Source organism: Danio rerio, chromosome 14 (assembly GCF_049306965.1).
Source record: "Danio rerio strain Tuebingen ecotype United States chromosome 14, GRCz12tu, whole genome shotgun sequence".
In the NCBI taxonomy this organism is placed as follows: Eukaryota; Metazoa; Chordata; class Actinopteri; order Cypriniformes; family Danionidae; genus Danio; species Danio rerio.
In genome coordinates, this window is record NC_133189.1 from 56,202,501 (window position 1) to 56,210,000 (window position 7,500).

General features: G+C 32.1%; 1 protein-coding gene and 3 long non-coding RNA genes across 5 annotated transcripts in view; 3 read left to right on the forward strand and 1 right to left on the reverse strand.

The window, feature by feature from the left end:
* The window catches only part of LOC141377616 (uncharacterized), a 3,399-nt gene extending 1,265 nt beyond the window's left edge, over nucleotides 1–2,134 (forward strand). Inside the window, exon 3 of the long non-coding RNA XR_012390035.1 lies at nucleotides 147–2,134. This is a non-coding gene — a long non-coding RNA (uncharacterized lncRNA). The remainder of the gene's footprint in view (nucleotides 1–146) is intronic.
* The window catches only part of LOC137487628 (uncharacterized), a 545,963-nt gene that overhangs the window by 480,953 nt on the left and 57,510 nt on the right, over nucleotides 1–7,500 (reverse strand). The gene's annotated exons all lie outside the window — the stretch shown is intronic.
* The window catches only part of pdlim7 (PDZ and LIM domain 7), a 120,982-nt gene that overhangs the window by 23,740 nt on the left and 89,742 nt on the right, over nucleotides 1–7,500 (forward strand).
* On the forward strand, nucleotides 2,448–6,333 carry LOC141377614 (uncharacterized). The gene is made up of 3 exons (XR_012390032.1): nucleotides 2,448–4,341; nucleotides 4,540–5,924; nucleotides 5,992–6,333. It is a non-coding gene; the product is annotated as an uncharacterized lncRNA (long non-coding RNA).

Here is a 7,500-nt window from a genome sequence, read left to right on the forward strand (position 1 = left end):
TTCTCATTTAGGCTGATTTAAACAATTGTAAACAACAAAACATGAAGATTTTGATGTTCTGATAGTGAATCCTTTGTGGAAGAATCACTTCATCTCCATCTGAATTTCGCACATCATCAATGATTTCATGTGAAAACAATCTGTAGACATCCAAACATACTGTTCACTCAATTACTACAAACCAGTGCAATAAGCACATTTCTGATAAGTCTAGCCCTAATTTGCATGTCATGTTATTATCCAAATATTCTCTGAGCAATAAAAAGTGTGTTGTTCTTTCTATATATGCTGTCAATTACAGTTCTTCAGAATATGAATATTTTTATATTACAAAATCATAATGAGGCTAGGGCGAAGCAGTGGCGCAGTAGGTAGTGCTAGAAGGTTGCTGGTTCAAGCCTCGGCTCAGTTGGAGTTTCTGTGTGGAGTTTGCATGTTCTCCCTGTGTTCGCATGGGTTTCCTCTGGTTTCCCCCACAGTCCAAAGACATGTGGTGAAGGTGAATTGGGTAGGCTAAATTGTCCGTAGTGTGTGTGTGTGTGTGGATGTTTTCCAGAGATGGGTTGCGGCTTTAAGGGTAAAAACTTGCTGGATAAGTTGGCGGTTCATTCCGCTGTGGCAACCTCGGATTAATAAAGGTACTAAGCCGACAAGAAAATAAATGAATGAATAATGAGGCTATATTATAGAAAATCTAAACCGCCAGGTTACACTTACCAAAACACATTGGAATTGGCATATGCAATAAAAAAATAATTATTACAAACATTTTAGTTTCCATTTGTCAGCCAAGTGCATCCAGAATTTTCAGTTTTCTTGCGGCCCACAATTTCCATTTCAGTTCATGGCTAATATAATAAGCATTTCTCTTTCTGCTTTATGGAACTCTTCAGAAATATCTATTCCATCATGAAGCATCGCTATCAGCATTGAAATGAATATGCAGGTTTAACACATCAGTAAAGTAAACACCTTGACAAACGTGAAAATGAATTTTGCTCGGGAATGTTTCCGCCTGACTGTGTGTGTGTGTGTGTGTGTGTGTGTGTGTGTGTGTGTGTGTGTGTGTGTGTGTGTGTGTGTGTTCAGAGACGTGATGGAGTCATTAGTGTGACAGCAGTGACTCATTAGGTGTGTTTGCTCTGTCGCCGGAGTTTACTCTCTGCTGTTAAAGCTGATCTGTTGGTCTGATATGAAGGATGATGATTCATTCATCTTGACAGAAGGCTACGCCCTCTTACTGAACTGTGGAGTTATGCAGTGTTAAATCATGCTGGGCCCAAACAGGTTATAATGAACATATGTGCCATCCACAGGATCTAAAGCGGAGTAATCTGAAGCTGTGTTTCCTTTTGAGTCTTTCTCAGCGAGGGATTGAAAAGATGAAAGAGTAGAGTATTATGAGATACGGTTGTAGTCTGAATTATTAGACACCCATATATATTTTATTCCCAATTTCTGTTTAAAGGAAATTAAAATATTTCCAAGCATAATAGTTTTAATAACTAGTTTCTAATAGCTGATTTTCTTTTCTCTTTGCCATGATGACAGCACATAATATTTAACTAGATATTCTTCAAGACACCAGTATTCACAGGGCTCGAAATTAACTTTTTTACTTGGTCCTACCGGTCCTTCCAACTTAAAAAATTTAGGAGCACCAGAAGAAATTTAGGAGCACCACCAAAAATGAATGAATGATTTGAATGAATGATTTATTATATTTAAAAAACAATATTTAATTAGGACTAAGAAAAAAAAACAGAAACAACCATGTAACTAATGCTGTGATGACTTTATATTTGTGCAATAATTCCTAAATGAATGTCTAATGATTATAAGAGACGATGATGACAATAATACTAACAATGAACTACATTTCTCATTATCATGCTGCCTTGAATGTGTTTGAGTGTGTTATCTGCTATAAAAAGTCTGTTACTTTATGAAAAATAAATCGAAGGTTTGCATCAAACAAAAATGAAGCATTGCAGTTCGAAATGTTTATTTAGCATTATTGTTTTTTTTTTCCTTCATTTTTATGCCAAGAACAAATTACATTATTTATACAGAAAATGTTTATTTTTCATACATACCCACTTTAACAAACCCTAAATACACTGGCTAAAGAACGAAAAAAAAAAAAATAAATAAAAAAAATAAATAAATAATTTAAAAAAATTTTAAACAAATTTAACGGAAAGTAATTATTAAAAAATAAATGAATAAATAAAAAATTTGTAAAAAAAGGGCTGTCAAATCTTTTTAAAATAAAATAAATACATGCATACATACATACATGCATACATACATAAACAAATAAATAAATAAATAAATAAATGCATATAGAAATAGAGTGACAACATTAATGGGTGATTCGGTCAGGGATAAGGCTGTGCTATCTTACAATGGTAAGTTAACATAGATAAAGCTTGAGATTCTGGACAGAGAAAGAAAGGACAAAGGGATTACAGAAAAAAGATTCCAGTTACATGCAAGACAGTCACATTGCATTATTGTTTTTATATGCGTGTCAATTTAATAAATACTATTTCTGCTACAAAACATGAAAGCTTAAAAATAATTCATTCAATTTAGGGCTGAAAGCTGCAAAGCAGTCATCAGTAATTAAATGGTAAAATGATATACATCTCAAGAAAGAACGGACAAAAGAAAGGAAGAAAAGTCTCACTTTTAAAAGTTTTGGTTTCGGTTTTGCGCTGGTTTTCATTTTTCTGTGTTCGTGGAAAGCAGGCGAGTCAGCCGACCCAATATTTGTGGGGGGCAGAGCTGGATTATTGCGATGACCACTGGTGCAATACTGATCTTTGTAATAATCCGCATCAGTTTAAACTTACTAAAGGTGAGCGCCTTTGGTACATTAGATTAGATTGTACATTTAGCGGACATTTGCGCTGAACACGCAGTGAATGCAACGCATCGATATTCGGTGTACCTTTCACTCTTCAGCCGTTTGCATTAACCGCAGTCACAAAAGCTCCCTGTCATCTGACAGCGGAAAGTCTTGAGTGATTGCCAACCATTATATGCAGTCGCACACATGCTCCCAAGTATATTATGAGGTCGCAAAGCTTAAATTTCAGGCGCATATGCAACCAAAATGGTCGCAACTTTGAGCCCTGATTCAGCTTAAAGTGACATTTGAAGGCTTAACTAGGTTAATTAAGCAAGTTAGGGTAATTGGGCAAGTCATTAGCTACGTTTCCGTAAACTTTTTTTGTGCATTTTGGATATGCGCATAAATCGGTTGATGGAAACACCAAGATGCACAACGATTTTGAATATGCGCATAAACGTATGCGCTTAACTGAGTAGAAAACTTTAATATTCAGTAAGAAAAGATGTGCATAAACTAGGATGCTATCATATTTACAGAACAAATTTCAGTATACAAATGAAAAAAGGTCATGTGATTTTGTTATGAGAGATCATGTGATGATGAATATGTGTGTGAATGGACAAATCATCAGGCTGAGCATACTGTAAAACATCTGAAATGTTGTTTTGGTCATTCTTATACACCTTAACCATCTCAGTGTTAGTGTTATTATATTATTAATTACCTCCAGAATCAAGAGTGTCTGTGCTCCGCGTCTCATGGCTTTAAATCGGCATCGTCTTCTAATAAAGTCATTTATTAAATAAAGAAAAGATTCACCCAGCTTCTTTTACTGCAGCAAATTCCATTTTTACTGTTGATATTTGGCGTCATATAAGCAAGAAGTGATGATTTTTGTTCTTTTTGACTGATGGAAACGGCTTCATTCACATGTCTTTTATGCAATATTCCTGTTTTGCGCATAAATTTAATAAGCATTTTTGAATGGAAACAGCTATTGTATAACATTGGTTTGTTTTGTAGACTATCCAAAACAAATATTGCTTTGGGGCTAAAAATATTGACCTTTTAAAGTGATTTTTAAAATATTAAAAAACAAAATAAAATTAGGAAGTACTAGGAGATCCTGTGAATAAATCCCCTTATCTGTTAAAAATATAATTTGGGAAATATTTGCAAAAGAAAAAAATCACAGGAGGGCAAATAATTCTGATTTCAACTGTGTAGGTCTGACTGTTCATAATAACAGGAGAACGATGTAATGGAAAATAGTGGCTTATTTATAGAGGAACTTTTGTGGTTGTGCACAATAATTACTGGTGCTTGATGCATTTGAACAGCCACTAATCCTGTGCTCTAAACATTGGCATTTAAAGGGACAGTTCGCCGCAAAAATGTCAGACTGTTATTAGATTATTTTTAAAAGTTCACCTCTCCTGCTGTGCATGAACTAAGCTGTTGAATGGTCCGCATATGAGGCGGCTACACTGAAAAAAATTATTCAAACATGATTCCTTGGATTTACTCAATTTTTTTTACGTTAAGTGGTTGTAAACAATTTATTTGTGTTGAATTTAAACAAACAAATTAAGTTGAAGTTTGTTCAATTTAATTTGTTTGTTTAAATTCAACACAAATAAATTGTTTGCAACAGTTCTGCATGCAACACTTTTTTTCAGTGTAGGCTAACCTAGCTTTAATTTGATTGAATTATTCTTTAATCGGTTGCCGGTTATGTGGTGAATATACCCCTGTAATGCATACTGCAGTTCTTTTTTGTCTGGCTTTCTCGGATATCTCAACTGTTCACCAAAAATGACATTATATCCCTGGCAATGTCTGACTCCGGCGCATAAACATTGATAAAGCCGTGCCAGGCACGAAAACTTGACGGGCGTAGCAACAGTAATTATAAGGAGGGCAGGGCTTAGCGAAGGGTCAATTAAATTTGAGAATATTAGTATTACTAATTCAGTTTATCGGTTTATGTGCTCTAAAAAAATTCTAGGGTGTTGCAACCCAATGTTGGGTCAAATATAGACCTTTCTATTAAAAAAAAACACTATTCCAACATCAGGTAGGGAAACACACACTACACATACAAGCCTTTTTTTTTCCATTTTCTCACTCAGTTAATTGTTTTGCATGTGCAGTCTTCTTGATAAACGTAAACTTCGAGTTGAAAAATTGTACTATTTCTCCAAAATATTTATATAACAAAATGCAATTACTCATTGACTGGGTTCTGTGTTTTATATATTTATACTTGTATACGGTCTTAATCTGTAAACAATGTATGTTCTTAACTGTTTGTTCTTAATTGTTTTGTTTTATTTATTTTTACTGTCTGTTTAGACAATGTTTTAGCACCTATTATGCCCAAGACAAATTTCCTCTCGGGGACAAATAAAGTTTAACCTAACCTAACCTAATTTTCTCTGATTTGTAGTTATTTCATGTGAATACATGAGTATTTACAATTATTTTACATTAAAATTAAAAGTAATACTTTTACATTTTTGCAGAAAAGTAATTAAAGTTAACTAAACTTTTTTTAAAAATTTGCTTTCTAATTAATTACACCCAGCTCTGGCTACCACAGCCCAGCATATTTTCCTTCTAGACTGTGTATTTTTCCAATGTCATAAGTAAGGATTTGGTTCATCAGCTGATGGTATTTGGAAAATGTACTGACCTTAATATTCCTCCTCCTGTGGGCTTTCCACTGCACACATCGCCACATTTCTTTAACATTCCTGGGATTTTAACACCACTTTCCTATTCCTGGCAACAGAGCAGTCTTTTGTTCACTCCTGGACCCATTATCCATCAGCATCTCCAGTCATTATCATTCCCAAAACATGAAGACAATTGTTTTTCGATTTGTGATGAGATTATTTTGCTTACCCCATTGGCAGATTATTTGGCTTGTTTTAAGGAAAAACTTACTTCATTTTGGCATATTATTTCTTAAAACAAGACAATATGTTGTGCTTGTCTAGAAAATGCTTCTTGATTTAAGAATTTGTAGATATTTGGACTAGAAACAAGACAAAAAATCTAAGTAAGAAAAGCATTTTTTGCAGTGCATTTAAAGTCATCTTAATGTGAACGCTTTAATGGTCAAATAGATGTCAGAACGCGGTGTTTAGTGATTATATAATCCCTCATTTATGTAATAAACAAACAAGTTGAGAACCACAAGACATGTCAAAGAGAAAACATTAAAGTGACAGCGTGCAATATTCCTGCTGCTGCCTGTTTTTATCATTATTAAATAAATAACAAAAGGAGAAAATCCCTCATTGAACTTGACTGAAGGCCTTTTATAGCTAAAGTGTTTTTCTAACAGTGAAGATGCTTAAAGCACAGCTTTAAGCATTATTCTATTGTATTCATTTCCCTTTGCAGTGAGGAAAATAAGTGTGTGTGTAGAAATGTACATATACATGTATGTATTTATGCATGTATGTGTGTTTGTGTGTGTGATATATATATATATATATATATATATATATATATATATATATATATATATGTATGTATATATATATATATATATATATATATATATATGTATGTATATATATATATATATATATATGTATATATATATATATATATATATATATATATATATATATATATATATATATATATATATATATATATATATATATATATGTGTGTATATATATATATATATATATATATATATATATATATATATATATATATATATATATATATATATATATGTGTGTATATATATATATGTATATATGTATATGTGTGTATATATATATATGTATATATGTATATATATATGTATATATATATGTATATATATATATATATATATATATATATATATATATATATATATATATATATATATATATATATATATATATGTATATGTATATGTGTGTATGTAAAATGTATATTAAAAATATGACAAAAATAATCATGATTCTGATTTTTGCTATAATCGAGCAGCCCTAGTGTATATATGTATTAATATGTATTTAGAATGATGCTACATGTAAAATATCAAAAACAAAAAAAAAAATCACAAACTAAAAAATGTCAGCAATTTAATTAAAAATTTAAATTAATTAAAGTTTATATTTCTTGTTTTTCTTTATATTTGCTCCTATATGTTTTATTTAATATTTTCCCCTTACCTATAAATTTGCGCTATTAATTTTGACGGGTATTGTAAGTCATTATTAAGTCATCGTTAAGTCAAGATTAGCTCCAGATTTGGCTTCAGCACTGAATAAAATAATGTATATGCATAAATAATTGTAAAACATCCTGACAATATTAATGTAAATGAGAGATTTGTGAGGGGGGAACTCGAATAAGCTGAACAATGCATGTAAATATGTAATTTGGAAAAGCTTACAAATGCACCTGGAAAGTGCTTCAGTTTGACTGGTAAAGGTGTAATAATCCTATGACGAGCACCTCAGAGAAATGCTTTCCTTCTGAAATCAGTGCAAGTGAAACCTCCGCATGACACAAACCCACACAGACGCAGGGATTTGCGTGTACTAGCTGTGAAATCCAGAATGATTAGGGCGGACAAATGTTATGATTTGTGTTTGCCTGGGCGGATGTCCATCTGTTTTGCA